At 43.1% G+C, this 26,016-nt stretch overlaps 1 long non-coding RNA gene across 1 annotated transcript in view; it reads left to right on the top strand.

The window, feature by feature from the left end:
* LOC123810552 overlaps nucleotides 1-19,611 on the top strand; it is a 62,734-nt gene extending 43,123 nt beyond the window's left edge. The window contains exon 3 of the long non-coding RNA XR_006784275.1: nucleotides 19,509-19,611. This is a non-coding gene — a long non-coding RNA (uncharacterized LOC123810552). The remainder of the gene's footprint in view (nucleotides 1-19,508) is intronic.
* The last annotated feature ends 6,405 nt before the right edge of the window (nucleotides 19,612-26,016 follow it).

Below are 26,016 nucleotides of genomic sequence, written 5' to 3'. Positions count from 1 at the left end.
AGTCACTACTAGGTCCTGGTGAATGGATGCCACATCACAGTGAAGCCCAGTCTTGACGTATCATCTACATTTTTAGAAGCTAGAAATCCAGATTTTATTTGAAATCTCTAGGTTTTTAAAGGTATGGAAGTACATTAAAACAAAACCATAAACCCCCATCAGGTAGCTCAGTTGGTTAGAGCATCATCCCACCACATACACCAAGGCTATTGGTTTGATCACTGGTCAGGGCACATGCAAGGATCAACCAGGGAATGCATAAATAAGTGGAACAAGTCAATGTTTCTCTCTCTCTCTCTCTCTTTCTCTTCTTCTTCTTCTCCCTCTCTAAAATCAATTAGTAAAACAATTTTAAAAACAAAACAAACAAAGCAAAACAAAACAAAAAAAACTTTGTGCACCAAATAGGCAAACCTGCTCTATGCCTTTTGTTGCTTCAAATTCTACCAAATCTTAAAAGTCCAGTTTAGGCCTCTTCTCTCTCTTAAAGGCTTCTTGGATAAATCTGACTTCTGTGTTCTTTCCTCCCTGTCTCCTCCTGTAAAAGAAACCTGGATAGTTCTGTGCACAAGGTCTAGAATTTGCTTCCCGGAAGCAAAACCACCTACTTGCTGTGCAGCCTTGGGCAGGGTAATTGACCCCTCGGAGCTCCTGTTCCTTGTCTCCAGAAGGGAAGGGTAACTGCTGTTTCTGTCTTATAGTCACGTGATGAAGATTAACAGAGAATAGGGACATGAAGTACTCGACATAAGGCATGATCTATAGTACGCTCTCAGGGAGTGCTGGCTGTTATTACTTATTGTTCTATATCTGCGAGCATCGTCACACAGTGGTTAAAAATCCTGTCCACCAAAGTGCGCATAAGTGAGTCGTGCAACAAATCGATGTCTGTCTGTCTGTCTGCTTTTCCCTTTCTCTCACTCTCTTTGTCAAATCAATATAAAAATTAAATTTAAACACAAGATTCTAGAGCCTGATCTCCAGGATTAAAATCTCAGTTTCACCACTGCCTGGCTATGTGGCTTTGGGCAAGTTATTTAACCTCTCTCTGTGCCTTAGTTTGCTCATCTGTAGAATGGAAATAATAAGCCCTATTTAATTATTATGAGGAAATGACTCTTGACTCATATTTCCTCAGCTGCCGGTGTGATATTGTTCTTTCTAACCTTACACCAGGCTCTCAGTTCCACATTTAGCCTTGAATCCCTGGCCTGCAGTTGCAGTTTCAGTCGGCTGGTAGGAAATATTTCCCTGGACAGAGAGCATGTTGTTAGCCATCGCCAGTAGAGGGCGCTGGAGGAACACTGTGGGAGGAGTGGTGGGGGGTTCCTCTCCTAATTCTGGTGTGATGCCTTTTCCTTCTTGCTCCTGCAGTATGGTCCATCAGTGGAGGGGTGGGGTGTGTGTGTGCGTGTGCGTGTGCGTGCCTGTGTGTGTGTGATCATGACCTGGTGCTGCTGCTCTGTCCCAGACATGTGCCCAGAGTATACGGTTTGTGGTCTCTTAGCTAACTTAGCAATGCTGACCTGGGCTTGGTGACCACCTTGCTGTGGCTCTCCGACAGCCCGCTTCAGGGGTGTCCACCACTCTCTGTGTGCCCACCCACAGCCTTGACTCACCTGCACCGGGAGGGAGGGCTGGTTCCTGCTTGCTCTGCAGCAGCTCCCGCGACCCCGAAAACACCTCAGCCATCCACTTCCTCCAGTGACGCCTGAGCCCCAGCTGTGGGTGCTTTCCTGCAGCCTCAGGGTGCTCTTTAGAGAGCTCTTCACATCTCTGTATTTACACTTTATCATAGGTTAATCATTCTTCATACTAAACTGCTGCTGTTTAAATCACTGTGTGATTTCTGTCTCCTGATTAACCCCAGACGTACAAGTATCTTGAGTCAAAACTCACTCCTTGGTAACTCGGACATTCTGGGTATAGTCTTTTCTCTACATCTGCTTATACTGCATTTGCTTCCTTTCCTACCAACACAGTATTTGGTGCTTAGTGGATGCCCGCTGAGCTCCTGTGCAGCCCGGATCTGTGCGTGTGGGCAAAGCCCTTAAACCTAAAGGGATCACTAGACTGCCGCTTGTCAACGTGCTGCCTGTGATACCGGTCCATTTGGTTAAAATTAATTTCCAAATCTGTTCTAAACCAATACTTCTGCAGAGCATAATGAAAACAAACTATTACCAGTAACATAATTTTTTTTAAAAAAAGACTTACTAAATACAAATCCAATTTCTAGTATTAGGTTCAATAGACGTAATTACTCTATGAAATTACTATAAAAGTTTTTAAATGCCCTCCACTTCTACACTTGTGTTGTTGGGGGTGATGACATTGTGCCAGGGCTGTCCAGCCTTTTGGCGTCCTCGCACCACACTGGAAGAAGAGTTGTCTTGGGCCACACATTAAATACATTGTGACATGTCATCACAAAAAAAAACCTCGTAAAAATTGTAAATTTACAATTTTATGTTGGGTCACATTCACAGCTATCCTGAGCTGCATGCGGCCCGCAGGCCTCAGGCTGGACACCCTAGGACCGTGCCTTGACCAGCACTAATCTGGGCTCTCCAGCAATGCCCGGAATCATATGCGGTTCTATACCCTGACTTTTCAAATCCATCGTCTCATTGCATCTTGCTTGCATTTGGGGGTTTGCTTTACTACTTGAAGGGACAGTGAAAGGCTTCCCACCCTCCTCTGGTGCTGTCCATGTGCCTCCTCCAGCACCTGCTCCCATCAGCATCACTTCCATGAGACATCTCAGCCTGGTGCAGTGACTGTGGTCTCTTTACCACAGGCACAGTCCCTGTTCCATGTATCAGGAGGGAGTGGCTGCGACAATAAAGGGTGCCCATATTTCCCTGGGCTCTAGGCCGCTGAATTCAGGAAGAGAGACACACCACCATCCTTCCTGCCACCCCCCACTATGCTTGCAGCTGATAAGAGCCAAAAGCTGAGGGTTATTTGCATATGTGAGTTGTCTTAATAGCATGGCTCGCACCTATTATTACAGCCAAAAGCCATGTGTCAAAGCCCGAGTTCAGCCAGTCAGACAGGAAAACACAAATGAACTGGCCGTGGTGTCCAGCAAAAGCACCGTAATTGCAGCTTTAAATGTTAAAATGGAGGCTCGCTATAGTACCCAGTCTCCCTGTTCGTCTGGTGTGATGGGGGCAAGGCATCCTCCCGTCTCTTAATTATTGTCATTACACCGGTCTATCTAAAACGATATTTGAAAAATTCTTTAGAGCACATGGTAATTCCACTGAGTTTATTTTCACATCTTTCCTCTGTGTTTGTGTCCTGCCTTCCCAGCTCAGTGTGTCAGCCAAAGGTTCATTCTGTATTCAGTAGAGCTTCCATCCCATTGTTGGTGCTTGCTAGGTTGTAATAGAAATGCCATGCCACCGAACTGTGAGTTGAAGCTGAATTACAATGATACCGCCCCAATTTTACAGATGCTGCCCGGTGCCGAAGAGCTTTAATAAAATGCTCAAGGTCACAGAGCAAATCCGATGCAGAATCACGGGTGGGACCAGCTGTTGTGAATTTCGAGCCCAAATCTCATTTCTTTGTATCAGACTGCCTCTCAAAGCCACAAGAGATACTCTTATCAAGGTTGTTTGGTGGGTGTTGCGTTCACGACAGCCGATACCGTCAAAGGATTCTTCAAATGCCAGAAGTGTGCGGCGAGACAGTCTTGGCCTTTACGGACTCGTCCAGTGCTGTAAGCTGCAGCGATGCAGGCACAACCAGGAGATCCACAGCCACAGCCACAGCCACAGCCACAGCCACAGCCACAGCCAGTGCTGGTTGTCACATGTCTGCCTGCCTGGAAGTTACTCTGGGGCGGCAACGATCAGTGCTGGCGTTCACTAAAACGACAGTGACAAAGACAACAATGCCCACAACCCACCCGAAACAAAATCTAAATGACCCGAAAGATAGTCTGGCTCCTAGAGAAGGCATAGAAATATAGCCCTAAGAACCCAGCTCCAAATAATGGTAATATCGAATGTGCTCCTTTTCCAATGCTATCCTCCTCCTCCCCCTTTCCCTCTTCCCTCTTCCCCAGGATATTTTGATCACTCCCTCCCCCCCTGCCCCCGCCCCCAAAACACACATACTTCTCATCCTCCCAGTCATTGGTATTGGGCCAAGGTCAGGTGAAACAGAAGTAAGGAAAGCTGGATTAAAGACAATTTAATGTAAATTGCCAGCATGCATTCTAGGTGGTTAACACTTACCACGTTAACTGCTCAGAGCAAATATTATGATAGAGACTTTACGTACCTTCACTAATTATTAAATCAGCCTAGTAATGTAATTTTTATAGATGGAAAAAACTGAGTCATGGAGAAGGGGACTGGCCTATGATATAGATGGTAAGTAACTGGGTTTCAAACTGGGTCTCTCGGGTTCCACCCCCCACCCTCTGCTCCACTCGGCGCCTGCCCCTTAGGAAATGGAAACGACATCAGGTCATGGCGGTGGTTTGTTCATTTACCTCTGACTCCAGTGACTTCAGTCACTGCTGGAGCCGCAACAGGCGTCAGTGGGAGCTGTTCAAAAGGCGGACAAGCCCTGGGTGCTGAGTGCAGAGCAACTTAAAAAATAAAAGTCAGTACTCTGCCTCGGATTTATAGGTTCTATTTTAGAGTCCCAATGGCTAATCATAAAATCAAAGGAAAACGATGAGAAAGGGATCATAATTTCCCTGGCATTCAGAGTCAATGAGAGGGCGTGAGAAGGAGTGTGGACTTGGGAGATGAGGCTTTCTGCCTGGGATTTAGAAGTGCTCTCCATTCTGCCAGCGTTCCCGGCCCTACCCCCAATTCCATGTGTATCCGTGCCCCTCCAAACTACTTAGTCTCTTCAAGCAAAACCGGATTTAGGAATTCACCTTGTCCTCGGCATAGGTAGATGGGTCTGATAATATCTGTGGCTAATTTAGGGTAAGGTAGAAATGGCAATAATTATAAAAATATCTTGAATGTATTTGATTCCTATATTTTTTAGCTTTATTGAGATACAATTAAGAATAAGATATATATGTGTGTGATATACACCTTGATGTTTTAATACAGGTATATTGTGAAGTGCTCACCATAATCACTCTAATCAATGTATATAAACCTGACATATTTAGCTTTTGGTGGGGAGTGAAACTACTTAAGATCTGCCCCCTTAGCCTATTTAAAGTCTGCAACACTGCATTGTTAATAAATTAACAATTCAACAGTCACATTACTGGATATGGGGGTCCCCAAACTTATTCATCTTGTTCACTAAAACTTTGTATCCTCTGGCCAATTCTTTCCATTTCTTCTTTCCCCCAACCTACCTCGGTAAGCAACTTTCTACTCTCTGTTATTATGAGTTAAGCTATTAAGTGAGGTCATGCAGTGCTTGCCTTTCTGTATCTGGCTAATTTCCCTTAGCGTAATGTCTTCCAGGTTAAGCCATGTTGTCCTCAAATGCCAGGATTTCCTTTTTTTTTTTTTAAGGCTGAATAACATTCTTTTGTGTAGAACACACACACACATACCCCAATCCATCAATAGACATTTAATTTTCATGTCTTGGCTATTTGAATAAGGCTGCCATGAACACGGGGGTGCAGATATGGCTTTGGTACACTGATTTTATTTTCTTTGGACATATAGCAAGAAGTGGGGTTACTGGCTCCTAGGGCAGTTCTATTTTTAAATTTTTCGAGGAACCTCCTCGAAAATGGTTTTTGATGATGGTTGTGCCAATTTACATTTCTGTAAATAGCATAGGGGGGTTCTGTTTTCTCTGCATCCTTGTCAAAACTTGTTAGCTTTTATCTTTTTGATAATAGCCATTCTAACGCGTATGAGGTGGTATTTCTCTGTGGCTTTGATTTGCATTTCCCTGGTGATTAGTCATGTTGAGTCTTTCACGTATCTGTTGGACTTCCGTATGTCTTCCTTTGAGAAATATTTACTCAGGCCCTTTGCCTACTTTCTGAGGTTTATTTATTTATTTATTTTTTTACTATTGAGTTAGAGTTCCTTATATATTTTAGACATAAGGCTTTTATCCGGTACCTGTTTGCAATCCTTTCTCCCATTCTGTAGCCTGTCCACTGTGTCGACTGCTTCCTGTGCAGAAGCTTTTGCTCGGGCACAGTTGCATGAGTCTATGTTTGATTTTGTTGCCTGTGCTTTTGCTGTCACATCCAAAAATCTGTGCCCAGAACCAAAGTTTGACTTTTTTCCCTTTATTTGTACATGACCATGGCATTCCAAAGACTTATTTATAGAATGTATTGATCCTTAACTCACTCAGAGCTGAGAGGCTGCAGGTAACAGCTTCATCCTGCACACGTCTAGACTGAGGCATGTGGCCACCGCGGAGGATTTGTGAGGGGATGCAGTCAACTATGGGGCAACATCTCTATAAGGCAACTATATGAGGCAAAATCTGGAACTTCTAATTCCTCATTTGATGTTAATTTAGCAATACATTAGATATTCAGGTACCACCGGTATTTTCCTCACTGAAACATTTAATTTCATCACAGATTTCTGGGTGAAATATACAGAAGTACCACCACAACAACATTTCTATCACTAAATTCTACAGCTGTGCCAGCCCTACTCTGTGCAAGAAGCACAGGATGTGTGATGTCAAGCAGAGTATTACATCATGACAGGATGTTAGGAAAATAAATATATGATTCTACCTTCAAAATGTTCCAAGTCTGATCTGAGAGGGTATACTTACTCCTATAAAGTCATCACAGCCCAGAATATGGGGTGTTGACCAGCATAACCAGAGGGTGTCAGTGGGACAGAGAGATTGACTAGAAATGGCAAGGTTTATGGAAGACATAATTGTTGAATCATGAAGGATGGACAAAATTCAGCAAGGACAAAAAGGAGAGGAGAGAACATCCCAGGCAGCATCTGTGTGGTGCTTTTCAGTGGGCAGAGTATTTTCACATTCACCATGGGGTTGACCTCCACAGTAACTCAGTGGGAAAGGTTGTTACTCTCCTTTTACTGATGAGGATCCTAAAGATCAGAGAAGTTAGGCAGACTTTCTAAGACAACACAGCTTGTGTAGAGCTTAGAGTCAAATCTACATCTGATGCATGCTCTTTGGTGCCAGATTCTGAAAGGCTGTAAAACCAGGCAGAGGGAAATCATTGCTAATTCTAGACAAAGGCTATAATGTAATGGAAGTGGAGTACAAGAGGGTTGGAAGGACAGGAAACAGAGGTGAACCAGGGATCTCCCCCAGCCACCAAAGCACCTGTGCTGCAGCTGTTGTGTATTCGTGACACCTGGTTCCACTCGTCCACTTCTGGTCTGTCTGACACCCTGACTCTAAGCTCTTGGAGGGCAGGTCTTCCCCTTGGGTAACAGTAAGGTCCAGTATGCTGCTCATCTAGTAAGAAGTTCTAATAATATTTTGAATGAATGAATGAAGTCGTTATAGCTCTGGTCTCGGCATGGAGCAATTATAATCTGGTGGCAACAGTGGAACTAGGGCAGTGAAGGTGGATCCATGGGAACTGATGATGCAAGAAGTGTCAGCATCACCAGCAAGGAGTCCACAAGGAGCATCCAAGGCCTGGCTAATGTTCTGTGTCTTAACTGGAATGAAGGGATACGTCGGTGCTTGTTTTGTTCTTTAAGCTGGAAATACACTTTTATATATTTTATATTTTAGTAATAAAATGGAGAAATAGAAGTAGAAAAATAGATAACATTTGGTAGCAGCCTTGATATGAAGGCTAAAGGGGAAGGAAACAACAAACACAACTTCAGGTTGGCTGGTGTGACACCTGAGAGTGGTTACCTGCCAGAAATGGGGCCCTTGGAAGCAGAGATGAGGTCAAGTTTGGACACTTTCAGGGAGTTGTCACCCATGGGCCTGCAGGTTAAGTCTTAGAGCCGTGGCTCCATGCTTGTGCCCTTCTAGCCCCATTTCCTGGAGAGCTGACTTTCTTCTTTCAAATGCCAGTGTCTTCTTGATATCAGGGGGATGCCCTTCTCCTCAAACAGAGATGACTCTTTTAGCCCCTCTCTTCATTAATGCTCCCCTCCAAATGAAACTTACAGGTGCTTTATTTAGAGGTTTCATTGCTGACCCCTGTGGGCCTATAGAGAAAGTTTAGCACAACTTGTAAGCACTTGGGGAGTGATGAAGTTACAGAAATCTTACAAAATTCTATAACAATCCAAGGTAGCATTTCTATGATTTTTAAGAGTCTCATGTACTACTGACTGAGCCAGCTAAGTGAGCCTATAGTTCTATGTTTTTTAGATAGTATTCATACATCTCCCTTACTGGTGGTTCTCTGAGCTTCCTTAGGCGATTCTAAATGACAGTCTAAACTTTTCAGATAACTAATCCTGGTGGTATGCTTATAATGTGCCAGGTGGTATTCTATATGCATGACATATATTATCTCATTTAAACCGCAACAACAACAACAACAAAAACCCTCCTAGAGCTATGTACTACTATTATCCCTTTTTACAGATGAGGCTATTGAGGCATAGACAATGTAAACACTGAGCCCCAGTTACACAGCTAATACATGGAAACACTGAAATTTGAATCCAAGCAGTCTGATTTCAGAGTCTGCTTCCCTGTTGTAGAGTGTACACTGCTCAGACATAGTCCTGAAGTGCTGAGGCCAAGAGCTTTGTGAGGTTTGGTGCAATCCATGGTCCCTTTCTTAGTCTTACATTCCAAGGATGGACCACTGGGGCTCAGGTTGTCATCCCCTCCCATAGACAATCCTTTCTGGGTTCTGGGCTGTGGTGCAGCCGCAGCAAAGATGTCTCCCTGACCTCTCCTCTGTCTGCTCCAGAAATTCAGCTCTTGTCTCAGGCTCTGTCCTTTCCTATTTGGTTTCTACAGATTCTTCCCCTGGGTTTTGATATCATTCTGCATAGAGTTGAAATGGTCTCTCCTTCATCTTTCACTCACTGATTCATTCAACAGATGTTCAACAATTTATTGTGTGCTGAGCACAATGCTAAAACTCTAGGGAATACCCAAATAAATAATTTATCACTCCTGTCCTCTAAGGTACTCAGAGCCTCATGGGATATACAGATACAGAATTAAATATAGTTTGCTGTAGTAAATGCTGTGAAGGAGGTATGTTACAAACAGTGAAGGGAGTGCATTTGGCAGTTAGCTATATTTTGGGTATAGAGAGGGTTTTGCAATAGAGATGATAACTTGACTTTGGATGGTTAGGACTTTTCTAAATTTACCAGGATAGAGGGTCATTCCAAAGACAGAAAAGAGCTCATGCATAATTTACAACTGGAGAGTCATGAATATGAAGAATTAATTCAGTCGTTCATTCACTTCCCCCTTAACTATGTCCTGAGTGCCTACTTTGTGCAAAGCCTCATGTACATGCTGGTGAGGCCTTGTGCATGTAGAATTCATTGCCCTGATGGAACTTTCTATCAAACAGTTATTTTCGACGAGGCTAAAATCAAGCTGTCGGCAGAGCTGTATTTCTTCTTAGGAAAGACGTGTTTCCTTGAGTTTTATGCCATCTGAGAGCTCACCGCCCCTTCCAGCATTTTCAAAGACAGCAGTGTAGCATCTTCAAACTTCTCTTTGACTCTGATCTCTACTCTGTCATCACCTGTCCTTCTCTGCCCCTTCTGACAAGCTGGTTGTTCAACAGATGCCTTTCACATGTGGATGTTATGAAAAGTCCATATACCTGACTTTTCCCAAGACCTTCTTGTCCCTGTTCTTCCGATCTTGTTACTGCCAGGCTCCCGATCAACCATCCAACCATTCACAACTGCCCACAAGTGTATATGGTTTTACCACACAAAGCAAGATGGCCAGATGAACCACCCAAAGCTTTGTTTCACGGGAGGATTTTCCCTCACTGATGTTTTTCAGAGCAGTAGAAGTCCATTTTTCATTGGTATTTACACGCCAAACTAATTCATTTGTAAGCCAACCTTGGCTTTTTCTCCTTTTCCATCTGCTGGTTATGAGGGACCCCACTGAGGGACCATCAGTGTGAGCTGAGGAGAGGTGCTGGTGCAATAATAGTGACATGGGGGTCTGGACCACTTGCCAGTGCAGCAGCTCAGCTGTGCCTATAACCCTGCTGTGTCTGACACCCGAATGCACTGTTATGTAACCTTATGATGGGTAATTATCAGGCTGTCCAGACCTACGATTTGGGATGTATGCCAGGGACACTTCATGATGGGCAGTTCCAACTGATCCCATGTCCAGACACTCATTTCCACCCCTCAGTGGTGTGCCAGGAACTGTTTTGAGAATAGTGTTTAATTTTCCAATGCAGGAGGCATGGGCTTGCTCCAAAATCCTAAGGGGTCTACATCATGGTTCTCTATTGGACCTTGCCTCATAGTTCCACAAGAGGAGTTTAGATCACTTGCAGGAGTTCACATACTGTCCTTACTTTTGACACCAACTGCATGTTTGGGGAGCATTCTAAAACCACCCTCAATTTCCATAATTGGCTGGAAGGACTCATAGAACTTACTGAAAGGTACTATGGTCACAATTATGGCTTATTTCAGGGAAAAATTAAAGATTAAAATCATCCAAGGGGAAAAAAATACAGAGGGCAGAGTCTAGGGAAGTTCCAGATGAGGCGCTTTCATCGTCCTCATCCCAAGGAGTCAGGAAGTGTTACTTTCTCAGCACTGATGTGTGACTGTACCCTGGAGGGTTGCCAACTAGGGAAGCTCACCCAAACCTGGGTCTTCAGAGTTTTTATTGGGCTCCACAGCATAGGCATGATTGATGGATTGACCACATGTTTGATTTCAGTCTCTAGGTCAACTGATATCCTATGACTCAAAACTTGCACTTCAGATCACATGCTGAACTTTCTAGCATAGCTGGCATCCAACCTAAGGTGAGGCCAGCCCCCACTTGAAATCAAATTGTTACTGTCTATCTGGCCTAAGATCCCCAGGCAAACAACAATTACCTCTCAGGAGCCAAGAGCAAAGGACAGAACACTTTTTGTACAAGGTTAAAGTCTTCACTCCACACTCCATACAGTGGTGTTTTTTTCTTTTTCTCTAGTACAGATATCTCCTTTGCCACAGGGAGTGGCAAGTTGTGTGGCCCAAGCAGCTGGTCTGTGGACCTGGACCTGCTCAGGCAACCTTCTGTGTCACTTGATGAATGAGTTGGAGCAGAATATCCAAGCATGAACTGTGAACCCTAAACCCTTGGGTTTTCCTTGCCAGCTAGCATGCAGATGATCCATCTCTAAATCTCATTGTAGAGTTGATTTCTTAGGATGCCTTCCAGGACTGACTCTTTTTTTTAATCCTCATCTGAGGATATGTTTATTTATTTTAGAAAGAGAGAAAGAAGAGAGAGAAAGAGAGAGAGAGAGAGAGAGAGAGAGAGAGACATCGATGCAAGAGAGAAACATTGATCAGGTGCCTCCAGTATGTACCCAGACCTGGACTCGAGTGCACAAACTTTTGGTGCACAGGATGACCAACTGAGCCACATGGCCAGGGCAAGAATCGACTCTTTTAGGTTTAATTCCCCAGGAAACAGACTCTGAGGCATGGATTTTTCATGCAGGCATTTTATTGGTGGGCATTCTCAAGAATAACACCTGTAAAGGAATGGGAAAAATAGGACTGGAGAAAGGGGACAGATAAACTTTCATGATCCCTAATCACAAATCATATTCTGATGATTTTTGACTATATCAACACCAATGATAGCTGTTCAACTCAGGGCATACAGACTAAATTGATGGCGTAAAAAGCAATCTGTGATGTCTAAAACTGACAAAGGGTTATTATCTGGAATTAAGAAAGGAATCAGCAATAAGACACAATAGAAAATTAGGAAATGGGGATACATAGGTAACTTCCAAAGGAGCAATCTGGTTGGCCAACAAATGAATGACAAAACAATCAACCTTACTAGTAATCAGAGAAATGCAAATTAGAGTGGCAATGAGATACCACTTTAGAACACAGCTGAGCAAAAATAGACAATAAAGTCATATGCAATTGCTGGCAAAGATGTAGGGATCCAACCTTTAATGTACTGCAGAGTGAAGCATACTTGGAATAGCCATTCTGGAGAAAATAGGGCTGCATGGAATTAAGCATGTGCCTATCTCATAACCTAGAACTTCAGTTCCCAAGAATAGACTCCAAAAAGCTGACTCAGGGCCAAATAGAGGCACTTAGGAAGATGTTCATCACAGTGGTGTTTGTAGAATACCTAGCACTGAAAAGCACAGTGTTTTCCACTCTCTCTTCCTCCCTCCCTCCCTCTGCCCAGTGCCTACTGTTGCTCATGCACATGCATCATGGAAGGAAGAATATACGTAGAATCCTTCAGCATGGAGGAGAGGAGAGATGAGTATGGTCAACCATACTTCATGCATCTGAAGATTTTAAAAGAGAAGGAAAAGGAAAACAAATAAAACATGGGCAATAGAATTGATTAATAGCCTTATCTTTTGCAAGTAAATGTTTATTTATGTAATAAATTATAAAGTAAATTATGGAATGATACAAAGTTTTTATAAATTATAATTATTTATAAGGTATTAACCCATGAACCACTAGAAATGCATGAACCACTGATAATAAACTATTATCTATAATTACATAGAGACTTTCTTTTGATCCCCATTCATAATTTCATCCAGCACTTGGGCATTCTTTTTCACTGAGACTCTAATTAGCACTCTCTTGAGGGCTTGGCTGACCCAATAATCTTCACTGCAGACCTGTGAGGAATGAACCATCATCTTCATCATGTAGTTGAGGGGAAAAGGGCTCGGAGAGGTTGAGTGGGGTTTCCTTGGTTGTGCATGCTCTTAGTAGATTGTAATTAATGTGGATCTAACTCTGACAATTACATTCTTTCTTCATCTGTTTTACTTCAAGTATCTGCAGAGCATCATACAACAGCAGTTGCAATTCACAGAGTTTTAGAGTGTGTATGTTGCTGACAGAAAACAGGTTATTTTTGTCTTTTTTTTTTTAGATAAATTACAACCTTACAGATGGACTGAAGTCTCTTGGAGGCTCAAATATCCAATGAACCATGCCTGGCAAAGTTCAGGCTTGATCTGGGGAAAATGAGTTTCTCTCTGGAAAGCACCCTGGTCGGGCTCTCCGCTCTAGCCAATTTCCCTCCTCAGGAGCTTTCCATTAAGAATTAATTTACTGGCATAGAGAAATATAATCTTCATAATCTCCCCAGCGTCTGCTGTTGTTGTCGGTCTCCTTTTTATGTCCTTTCTGTACTCTCCTCAACACACAGATAGAATTGAACTTGGCTAGTGATTTATCAGATACTTTCATGGGAGCAACAGCAACTCACATCTGTCTAGCACTTTACAGTTTAAAACACCGTCTCCACACATTACATCACTGTGTCCTCACAACAGTCTCTTGAGTTGTCTCTCCGTCATGATTTAGAAGAAGAAACGAGGATTCCAGAAGGTCGTGTGTTTCACCTGGGGGGTAGAGCATGATTTTGAATCCTACTCCAAATCCCATACTCTTTTCTGTATAACTCAGTCTTCTCTCTTAAGAGCTAAAAAAGTGTTTTATCCTTCTCATAGCCTTCTCCCTTACTCGCATCCACCATTCCCATCTTAGAGAGCTGAGATGCATATGCTGGTAGGGGATGGGTGACTTGCCCACCATCAGACTATCAGCTGGGGTGGGAGGGCGGTTCTGGGGGTTTGGTCTCCACACCTCTCACTTTGTTCACAACTGCAGAAGAGAATGCTCCTCCAGTTTAATGTGCGGTTTCTCTAGTCAGAGACCATGCCAGTAAAATGTGTAATGCTGATGAACGGCGTCACCCTTTGTGTGACACTCTGAGCATAAAGTGAACATTTCAAAAGAAACAATAGCCTGTTGTAATTTAGTCAGTGGAGCTGGAGTTGGGGCGCAGAGCCCCCAAGCCCAGCCCCTTTCTCAGTGACTCTTAGGCTGTGCAGAACGGCTCACCAGGCAGCAGGATGATGGAGGAGCCTTGAGGAAGCCGAAGATGAAGCTTTGTATTGGGCTGGCCAAAAAGTCCGTATATGGGTTTATCCCATAAAATAAAGACACATTTTTCATTTTCACCAATAACTATTGATTAGTATATTTTGAGTATGTTGGCTGTCTCCTGCATGGTAGAACATTGATTGTTCTCAATTAACATCTCCATTTGATCGCTCTCAACTTCAACTGGTCTACCCAGCTGTGGGGCATCGTCCAGCAAGAAATCTCCAGTATGAAACTTTGCAAACCACTTTTGACATTTTCTATCAGCCACAGAACCCTCTCTGTACACTTGACAAATCACTTTTTGTGTGTGTTCCAATTGCATTTTTACCTTTCTTGAAATAATAAAGCATAATATGCCAAAAATGTTGTGTATTTTCTTCCGTCCTTAATAATTAAAATAGGTACACAGAAATTCACCAAGTTTGATAATTTTTTTTTAATGCAGGCTGATATGACAGTTGCTGCAATACAATTTAACAGAATTGTTTCGAAAGAAGTTAAAGATAAGTAAGCACTAAGAGAGCCTTTTTACAGAAAAAAAAACAAATGAACCCTTTTTGGCCAACCCAATAAAACAATTGAGATGTGAAAGACGGTCTAAGAGATCTGGGGGAGTCCGCGGGTGGTTACTTAGTGATGCTTTCTGCCAGTCCCCCTTGGCTCTCAACCTCGCCTAGGAGCTGCCTGCCTTCCTTCCCATCCATGTTTTCACTGCTCATTAGCAGGTCCAGCAGAGGTTGTTAGAGGAAATGAATGCTGGAGCAGTTGCCTTCATTGCTTGAAGCAGTATTCATTTTCAGTACCAAGGAGTTCTGCCTCAAGTCAATAACTCCAGTTCCCAGAGCAGCTCTCCAGACTCTGGGAAAACAAGATGCAAATCAGGCTCTGATTAGCAAGCTCAGAACTGGGTCTTCCAAGAGAAGGCCTGCTTTTTAAAGGCAGTAACGAAGAAGAGATGGTCCTTCTTAGACGCAGAGTCAAAGGTAACATGGAACCTTATATAAAAGAGGCATCGTCCATCAATGATGCCTCTGTGGTAGGCTGATTAGCCTGTGCGTAAACACGGGCGGTCTGTGTTTCTCACCTGCTTGCGCTGTTCCTAACCTTGGTCTTTTATTTATAAATGCATGGAGAGTGTAGGGCAACCTGGTGGATGGAGTTTTGATGACTCAGGGCCTCTGTCATCACCACTGGTAGATAAACAACACTGAGCTCATGTTCTGACTGCAAGTTCACGGCGTTATCTCCGAGTTAAAGGACAGCCCTGCCGTATCTCTACAGTATAAACCAATTAGCAGATCGGTCTCACAGATGGGACCTCTGCATTATCCCTAGACTCTGTCTTTTTCGCCCTATTTTAACAGCTGCCACATTAACTCAGATCCTTCTACCCAGCTGTATGTGCAGGCTTGTACAGGGTCCCCTGCCCCCGGCCTTTTCCCTGGCATCCATCCAAGTCAAGGTGTTCAGATTCTCCTTCTCAAGCACAGCTTTCTATGTGCCACTTACCAGTAATGGATCTTTCAGAAAACCAAATACCTGCATCCTCTGAGCTGTCAGAATACTGTTGTTTTTACTGTGTTACTTACAGACTTTCATCTTGTATCCTTTTTAAGCCGCTTCTTAAAAATGAATAGGAATGTGGGTCTCTTTCCTCATGTGGTGGTGAGCTTTCTTCGGGGTGAGTCCAGCCTTCTTCATCTTGTATTCTCCAAAACCTAGCCCAGTGCATGGCGCACAGCAGGGACCCTACATATGATGCAGAATCAAAACATCTAATGTGACCTGAAGTTTTAAAAATATACCTACGCCTATATCCTGTGCCTTCTAGAGTAGGGGATGGTGCATTAGAGCCAACCAGCAACCAACCAAACCAAAATCCACCAACTACTTGTTTTTATAAGTAGGCTTTTATTTGAGCGCAGCCATGTTCATTCATTTATGTACCATGTATGGCTTTGTTTGTGCGACAGGGGAGTTGAAAAGTGGCAACTGAGACTGTCTGGCCTGCAAAAATGAAAATATTTACTATTTGGCACTTGACAGAGCCTAGAGTATAAATGCTCTGAAGGCAGGAATTGTGTGTTGCTTATTTTTATCACTAGTCTCCTTAGCAGGAAGCACAATAAATACATGCCAAATAAATTAACCAATGAATCAATATTTAGTGGGGAACTACAACCCTAAAACTTGATCTTTCTTTTTTCTTTTTTAAGATGAACCATGCTAGCTAAATTCCTGATGATGGATCAATTCCACTCATTCATTCATTCATTCATTCCACGATTTTTTAAATTGAACATCTACCATATGTCAGAAATTATTCTTGGTTTTGACATAAATGGTGAGTGAAAGCCAACTCTCATGAGCCTTAGCGTCTTCGAGGGAGCCAGACGTCATTCAAATGGCAGGTGTATTGTGTTCATTGCAGTGGGGGGAGAGAGGCAGATGGGGCGGCGAGAGCCTGCACTGTTGGGTAGAACTAAGATCTGCAGGAAGAATAGGGGGCAGCTGTCCGTCCGACAGTTGGAGGAAGAGTGTCCCAGGCTGAAGGAATCGCGTGCAGAAGGCCCTGTGGTGGACAGAGCTTGGGAATGTGAGGAACAGCAGGGCAGAGCGGTGAAAAGCTCAGAGAAAGGGCACGCGATGGGGCTGCAGGAGACAGGGGTCTGGTGGAGAGTTTTCTCTCTCCTAGCAACAATGGAAGACCCCTGAAGGATAAGCCAGGAAATGCAAGTCGAGGGGTGGTGAGAAGGGGTGGATTTTAATGCCATTTGCATTTTGAAAAGATCACTCTTTTCTGTGGAGGAAGATTTTTTTAGTGACAGCTGCTTTTACATAGTGATTGCATATTTCTTAATGAATTAAACTCAGGAAAATGACAGTTGTGTTCTTATAAGTATTGTGATAATTATACCTTGTACTCGTTCAGCTTTTTAAAAGAAAACCCAACCCTCTGTTTTCACATTTAAAGCTGTCTCTTTTCATAAGTATTGCACCCAGAGTCCCTACCACAAGTAGAACATTGGCGCACCCTCCCATAAACTGCACACAAGGGCTCATTAATGCCGGCCTTTAGACATTGGTTTTCCTTCCAGGGCTGATGTTCCAGGGTCTGTTCAGGGTGAATGCTCCTGCTCCAGGTTAGCTGCTTGCAGAAAGGTGGATTATAGTGCCTGTGGGTCTCACTCAGTGATGGCAACTGGCTGTTCCGTTTTTGTTTGTTTGTTTGTTTGTTTCAGGAAACCTTTGGGCTCCTCTAGTGAGTCACTCTTTCCTAATTGTTCTAGGTATGCATCTCTCCTCTCACCTTTCTCTTGTTTTGTTCCTCTCCTTTCCTCTTAGGCATTAAAATGTCCCTCTGCTTCCTTGCCATTCTTTCTCTTAAAAAATTTTCCATCCCTTCTCAGCTGCAGTAGATGCCTCTCTTGCTTTTTGGAGACAGAGCTGCGAGGCAGCTGATGGGCCCTAGGTGAGGGGAGGCAGAGGGAGACCCTGTCCCGGGGAAGCCGGGACAGAGCACAGGACACAGACCCCTGTCAGTCTCTGTGGTTTTCCCTTCAACTGAACCCGGGTGGCCGTGCACTTGGGGATGTCGTCTAGACCCCTGAGAAGTCGTGTTGGCACACTGACCGCCAACACCAGGAGATCTGGAATCCAGAAAACACTTGGCCAACCGTGCGCCTTTTTGGAGGCAGCTGGATAATTAAGAAGAATTTCATGCTTTTTAGCTTGGTGTCACTCTATATCACATCGTATATTTGTTATTCGATTAAGACATTTTAACGAAGCCACAGCCATTGTTCAGGAAGAGAGGGGCGGGGCCCACTGCTGAGTTCCTTGCTGGGGCCTCACCACTCCTACTGGGCGTCTGGCCTCGGGTTCGTTTAGCATTTTAATTGCAATTAAGTGTGAACTTGAAAATTGTGTCAATAAAATGCTATGCCAACATTTTTCCATTTGAAAGATTCCATTTGGGGTTCAACCATCACTTTGGAGGGGTTTTTTTTCCCCCCCGTTAGTTTTCTCATTATTCATAAATGTATACGGCTCTCAAGTTTGATGGCCAGAACTGTATTTTGATTCACCTGACTCCTTAGGTACCTTTTTCTCTCTTTACATTTTTTCCTTTGAAAGTTATTTACTCATTTATCATCCTTTGGTTCACTAGGTCCCTTTTCACTCTGAGTATGACTGCATTAACCTCTCAGTGCAGAATGAAACAGTTGGCTGTAGAGGGAGAAAGGAGAGAAAAACAGATTCAATTTGGGAACAGCCCTGATGATCAAAGAAGAGACGAGATCTGTGAACCATGAAAGATAAGAACTCAAAGAAGGCTGATGTATTCACGGCCTTGCCCTATGTTAACTGTCCAGGGAATCGTAGTTAGTAAAACTACAGGAGACACCCTCCCGTGCTGATCACAACCAAACAAAAAATAGAGTGAAGGGAAATATTATTCTCAAAATTGTATTACATGATTTTGATGGAGACTAAATCCAGAGGTTTTTTAGATTTTTCTCTCTGGCTCTATCTAAACAGAGCTGATTTTGAATTGATGACATTCCCAATATCTCTTACTTAGACTTAGTGGGGGAAAAAAACCCCACATTTGCAGTTTATTTTTATTTAAGGTACCACCCAATACAGGTTCATATTTGGTCACATAAAAATGTCACTGTACCTGTTGGGCTCTGGGACGCCCTGTGGAGAGAACAAATGTTTCCCTTTTATATTGCCGAGGTGGTGAGGCCGGTTAGCTGGGTACCATTAGCCACGCACGGAGTGCTGCACCCCTCCACAAGCCAGTGGGGTGGAACGTAGGACAAAGAGCTTTGCCCACCCTCAAGTTGGTTGGGATCAGCTGTTTGAATTATCCCACAGAGGAGCTGAAGTGACCGACAGACTCACGTGTTGAAAAAAAAAAATGGTAGCAAATCCTTGGAGGATGCCATATGCTCTGTGCTTTGCAGCAAGCTGCTGACGGTTACAAACCTGAGATTCTGCACCTCCCCAAAAGCCCACAGACAGGAATTTCTCCAGGCTTTTTCATTGCTAACAGGGGCACACTCCTCCGTTTCTGATATTTATCACAAAATGAACTAGTTCAAACGCAAATTCTCTCTGCCTGAAGAAGTCTGCTTGTGGCGCGAATTAATAAAATATTATTTTTAAAGTACCGTGTTGACGGTATGGTTAGAATTCATCTTGCCTCTCTGTCATCGTAGCCCTGGACATCCTAACATTCTCAAGTCTCGGCCATTTAAGCCTCACCTAGTTCATTGCAGCCTGGGTCTAAAATGAAGTTGTTCCAGATGCTCCTTTATAAATACTCATTTCAAAAGGCAAGGGTGACGGTGTTGTAACAGGACAGTTTTGCATACAGAGCAAGTATTTATGGGCCTGTGTGGCTAAAGGCACTTCTTCCTTTCTCCCCATGCCCAGGAAATTCCCGTGCCTGTAATTACTGGCGAGGGGCACAGCGGCTGGCCTATTGTACGAGCCATGATGAATGTGGACCGTGAGCCGGGGGAAGGAGCATCTCCTTTAACAGGCATGGTTTGCTGCATGTTTATTATGTATTATTAGAGCCTTCATGGTAACCTAGCCCAGAGTGAGGATTGCAGGGTGATTTTCTTTGTAATTTCTTATTTTCATTCATTCATAGCCCTGAGAAATGAGGTGAATTCTTTCACGAGGGCACTAAAGGACCCTTTAGTTGTGATCTGGCTGTTCACCTGGCTCCATCTGACCCCATGAAGGCAACGATAAAAGCGCTAATATATATTTCCAGGAGACTGAGAGATGAATTTATGAGTCAGTGATATTTTGCTATAGCTTTTGCATAATCTTCCTGCTCCATAGTTTTACTGCGGATAGTTCTCTCTATTAGCATGGAAGTGTATGTTCTATTACAGCATCCTATTTAAGGCCCAGTCAAGATCTGGCCTGCCTGCTAATGATTAAGCAAAACAAAAGGTTGGAGGAGGGGGGAAGACAGTCCCATATTTAGAAAATCTAGGTTAGTGAGGACTTTTCTAGCTGTTCTCAACAAAACTCTTTTCATTTGATCCCTGCTTTGCTTACTCTTTTTGTTTCCTTATGATTTTTGTCCATTGCTCTAAACTTAATGTTCCAGAAAATTTAATTCTGTTATAAAGCTGTGTAACTCGAGATAAAGAATTCAGCACAAACACTGAGGTGCTGGACAGGTTGATAGGAAGCAGTGACATAACCAGTATAACATTTAATAACACGGAGATAAGGGCAGGAGAAAAATAATGGGATGACAAGGGACATGATTAAAATACCAACAGAATAACAACGTTATTGCAATGAGTCCCAGCCAACCAAAATGCCGAGCTCTAGAATGAAGCTTTTTTCCTACATCTGGCCATGGTGTTGTGCTGGTAGTGTGACTCAGGCTTTGGGGGAGAGCAGTGGTCCCTGAATCAGCAGCAGCAGCACCTGAGAACTAGTTAAATCAGTCCATTATTGGGCCTTTCTCTAGACTTACTGAATCAGAAACTCTGGGGATAGAACTAGAAAGGTTTTTTTTAAATTTTTTAAAAATTATTTTATTGTTCAATTACAGTTGTCTGCCTTTACCCTCCACGATCCCCTCCCCCCAGCCAAACCTCCCTCCCTTCCTGATGCGTGGGTCACCGGCCAGCAGTGATCACAGAACGCTGTGGATGGCTGGATGATACGCGAGAAAAAACATGCACAGAGACAGACTAGTTTCTATGGAGAAGTAGGGACGGAATGGCCACACCCTCTAGTGGGGAGCGCGCCGATTTACCATCCAAACCTACTTTTATTGGGCTCGTTTTGCATAATAATTCAGGTAAAGTACAGTACTCATTACGAGAAAGTAAGGAACAATAGAAAACAAGTAAGTCTGAGGGTCTATTTTGAGTCAGGGTCAAAGAGCTGTAAGACTTTGAGGAACAAACTAACTTCCTCCTTGGACCCTTCTCATTCAACTGAGAGCATTCTAAACAAAGGTTTCACAGGATTTTACATATTCTTTCTTAGGCCTGATCACCCAGGGAATCCACCCTTTTCAGCACAGAGCTGCACCACCCTGTCATTGTTTCAGGCTTAGGTGGAGCAAGGGAACTAAGGCAACCAAGAGATAAGGAGATTTTCTCCCAGACGATGAGAACCCAGGCTATGTCAAAGCTGAGGAGTGGGGGTCCATCACCCCCTTTTGCTGTAGCCCCCAAAGTCCTTCTTTGGGGGACCTCCCACATGATCATGCCTGTCTTAGATCGTTCCCCCCTTGGGGAATCTTACCTGTTTTTGGCTAACCGACCAAGCTTTGGGGTTCAGTTATGAATGAAGCAGCAAAAGCAGCATTCCTGCCAGGGAGATAAGCTTTTGTCTCCTTGCTGGCTTATCGTTCCAAGGGCCTTCCCTTAGCCTTAGCCTAGGCGGGGGGTTACAGCTTCTGATACCAGTCAAGGCAGTTCCCAACACCTCCCTTGCTTCCATGCCCCCACCCTTGGTTTTGTCCAAGTGTCCTTCACAGTTGTTCCTGAACACCCTTCCCCCATTACCACTCCCACCTCCCCTCTGGCCACTGTCAGATTGTTCTTAATTTCGATGTCTCTGGTTATATTTTGCTTGCTTTTTTCTTTTGTTGATTAGGTTCCAGTTAAAGGTGAGGTCATATGGTATTTGTCCCTCACCGCCTGGCTTATTTCACTTAGCATAATGCTCTCCAGATCCATCCATGCTGTAGCAAAGGGTAGGAGCTCCTTCTTTCTTTCTGCTGTGTAGAATTCCATTATGTAAATGTACCATAGTTTTTTGACCCATTCATTTACTCATGGGCACTTAGGTTGCTCCCAGCACTTGGCTATTGTAAATTGTGCTGCTATGAACATTGAAGTGCATAGGTTCTTTTGGATTGGTGTTTCAGGGTTCTTAGGATATAATCCCAGCAGTGGAATTGCTGAGTCAATAATTTTTTATTAATTGATTTTAAAGAGATGGAGAGGAGAGAGAAGGAGAGAAACATCATTTCGTTGTTTCATTTATGTATGGTTTCATGGGTTGATTCTTGTACATGTCCTGACTGGGGATCTAATCCCAACCCTGGCATATTGGGGTGATGCTCCAACCAACTGAGCTATCCGCCAGGGTGGCAACCTGCGTTTTAACAAGAACTTTCAGGTGATTTCGATGCAGCGTAAAGCTTGAGCACCACTGACCTAGGGCCTGGGTGCTAACATTTCAATCTTCGGATGTTAAGAGCTACTTTGAATACAGTACCCTTGACTTGAATTCTTATTTATGATTTAAATGTTTCATTACCTCCAATTGGTCCAGGTGGGGAGCCTCAAACACCAGAGTTCTCTTGTTTATACTATCAGGCTAATGGGTGACTTCTAAATCAACGACCAGGTGCCTATTCTCTAATACGATTCTGATTTTGATGGCTGATTATCACTAGGAAAAGATGAAAATTTTTTATTTCAGTTTTTTAAAAATATCAACCTGTTGGTTACTTATATATCATTAAGTAGGCTACTGGTGCCTTGTCCTTATCTTACCAATTTCCTGTCTGTGAAAACCAGTGGAATGCCAGTAAACATTGTCTTTCTGGTAACTTTTTGTACAGTATGTATGTAGTTGAAAGAAAGTGAGGAGGGTCTCAAAGAATGCATAACAAAATTGATCATTTTGTACAAGGACCACAGAGTACGCAGTTTAGGGAAAACTACTTCTTCTTGCCGCTCTTTTGCATTCAAATTTGGTACTACAGCATACCTGTTAATAGTGCCCTCTTCTGTCCGGTAGCAGTACTACAACTACACAAATCCCTATGGGAATTAGTGTTTATAAGGAGAAAGTTGTGTATTTACTGAAGTTATATACAAAGGAAAACTGGTATCTCACTGCAAAAGCATTTGGCTCTCCTCAGATGAAAATACATCAGATTTTCCTTGAAAAGAAAAATTGTAGTGTTTCTCTTGCATTGCCAATTACTAAATGTTATCTTTAATGGCACTTGTCAACACCATAGGGAATTACTAGAATTCAAAACTGAAGTCGGCAAGATCTCCTAACTACCAAGAAGATCCTCAGCTTTAAACATGTAATGTCATTACTTAACACTGGGTTATTTCTGATGATCCAAAATAAAAATTTCCAATGATCAAAATCAAACCAAATCTAACTATTTTATATGCCATAAAGCACCTTAACATAAATTGTAGAATTGGTGTGACTAGGGTTCCAAGTATCCAGTAGGTGACCAAAGATGTTTGTTGAATGATTATCTAAAGGCAAGTGGTGCACAGTTAAGGTGGCACGTCTGCACCATCAAAGGCATTTCTCCTTACAGCTGGGAGGCAGTTGAGATGGTTGCTTGCCTCTGAAATGCAGGACCTGACCTGGAACTGAAGGACTGTCATTCAAATTCCCTTTGTCTGTGTGGGTAATAAGCTTTGCCAATGAGAAATTTAAGCACTTTAGGACAGGTGTTAACTATTCTAGGTTACTTGGCAAATATTTTATACACTAAGCCTTTGGATACTACTCTTATCAATTTTACATTTATTGAATACTATTTATGTGTCTGACTATATAGTATCATAGAAGAATGTTGGGCTTTGGAATTAGACAAACATTAGCACAAATACTTGGTTCTTCTACTATTTGTGGTCATAAGCAAGGAACTTCCTACTCTGAACCTCAGTTTCCACATCTGTAAAATGGGGATAAATTAGCCTACTGTAAAGAAAAACTTACAAAACAGGAGATCAGGCAGAAAGAAGATAAAATGATCTTAATATGCTAAACGTTCTCTAGAAAGTCCATCTAAAGATAATCAGACTATAGAGGGAAATGTTAATTTGTACAATTGATTAGGGTCCAGATATTTTCTAAATTGTAAAAAAATTGATGAAATGTGATAATATACATTTCTGTCCAACAGAGACGATAGCCCCCAAAGTTTAGTTGTATTGCCTTGTAGGACATTAACTAGTTTTGCCACAAGCTTAGCAATACCTTCTCAGCATTTCTTATTTTTTCTTTCCTTATTCTCTCTCCTCTCCACCCCACTGATTATAATTCTTGTTTGTCATCACCTTTTTGAACTGGGTTGGTTTCCCATCCATCTAGTTTCCTTAATAGTGAGTGAGCTAAGTAAAATTTGGCACATGCTCACTATATATTTGTATAAGAATTACATTTTTATGTTTCAAGCATTATGATTTGACATACTATACCCTGAAGGTTTTTTTTGTCAGAATTGGATGAAAACACCTGTGGGAACCCCTCTATTGGAGTGGTTGTTCCATAATACCCTTATTGTTTTTCTCTTTTCTGGGTCTAAAATGTTAACTCATGGTTCTGGCCCTTGAGGAAGAAAAGTTCTTGCTAGAAAAGCAAAATGATCACCTAAAAGGAAGCTGGAGAATGCTTATGAACTAGATGAACTAGACTTGATGAAGCTGATTCTCAGGGCCCAGGAGCCTGCATTTTAAATAAATATCTCCTGGGCCATGGATTACAACGGTTCAGGGGCAAGGTAACCTGGCAGAGAACATGAAGAAGTTACCGTGACTCCGAACATTTCAGAAGTGACTGTACCTGGTGACAGGATGTTAGGGTGGAAGGAGAGTAAATTTTGTGGTCAGACAGAGGCAGGTTGTTGCAATAGGGAGGACAAGTTCAATGAAAGAAATGAATCTTCTGTCAAAATTTCAGCGTGCAGGAAACTCGTATACTTACTTCTCTATAACTGAACTTTATCTCTATTTGGAGCAGAAGCATAATCCCTGACTGTGAGAGATAACCCAGGGTTGTCTTGGGTTACTCACCACGTCACGCCTCCCCCAATGTGCATCACGACCCTGGTGGTCTTTTGGGGGTCTGTACTCACTGAGGTCCCAGGGGCCATGGAAAGCACTGATGGGAGGAGGGAGCTGGAATTTTGAATGGTGCCATTGTCTTCCTCTGGCATCATCTGAGGCATTCATGTTAGAATGGTGGCTTCCATGTTGGATTCTTTAACCACCAGGGTCCACAAATGTAGTTGCAGAGGCTGGTGGGCCATTTTCAATGCTTCCAAAAATTTCCTTGACCAGGGGTTCATCTTCCATCCTTCCTGCTGACTGAACTCTTTCTCCCAACAATCAAGATCCTATCCTTAAGTTCTTAACTCACATCTCCCTGAAAATTCTCAGGGAGCCTGAGTCTGGTTTTCCTTTGAAATGTAGATGTATCTTCCAACAGTCCTTTGAAAGCTCACACGTTTAGGATCAGCAGTCCAGTGGTTCTCTCTTCTTCATTCAAAGGGGAAAGCTCCACCTAGGAGGGCTGGTCTAAACGGCATAGATGGTCCTGGATTGTGCTTTGGTACCAGAGTTTCCCTTTCTTTTTTCACTTTCTTTGCCCTTTAGTGTAAAAGAATTTTTAAAAAGTCATTAAAAACAAGTGGAGTAGCTGGAAGAAAGTAAAGTAAGGTGGCTTTCCCTGAGGTCAGGATAGATACCAGAACAGTGAGCACAGATTGTTGGGGGAAAGAACGCGTTCTACTAACACTTAAGATAAAGGGGATCCTGCTTCTTAGAGCCTCCGTCCTTTCGTCATCACCCCTTCCCCATCTCCTATGTCAAGTATGTGCCTTTGGTACACATTCTAACCTCGAGGTCCTGGTCCCACTTTGTTTCTGGCTCCTGTCCATCTGGGAGGGGGCCTTCTCACTCATTCAGCATATAGTCATATGCATTGAGTATGGGGCACTGTGTGGGACAGTAGGCTCTGAGAGGTCCTCATAGTGAGAGTGAATGAGACAGACGGAAATATCCTGGTCCCCCTTGGATGGGGGAATCCCTGACTCCATTGTGGGAGCAGGGTCTCTGACTCATTTTAAGTAGAGGGAAATGTTGCAGGCCCCTCAAACTGGAATCCTGGATGTATGTTGCTGTGGGAA

This window comes from Phyllostomus hastatus, unplaced genomic scaffold, assembly GCF_019186645.2.
Source record: "Phyllostomus hastatus isolate PE091 unplaced genomic scaffold, TTU_PhHast_1.1 phas_scaffold_755, whole genome shotgun sequence".
In the NCBI taxonomy this organism is placed as follows: Eukaryota; Metazoa; Chordata; class Mammalia; order Chiroptera; family Phyllostomidae; genus Phyllostomus; species Phyllostomus hastatus.
This window is presented reverse-complemented; position numbering and strand designations above follow the sequence as displayed.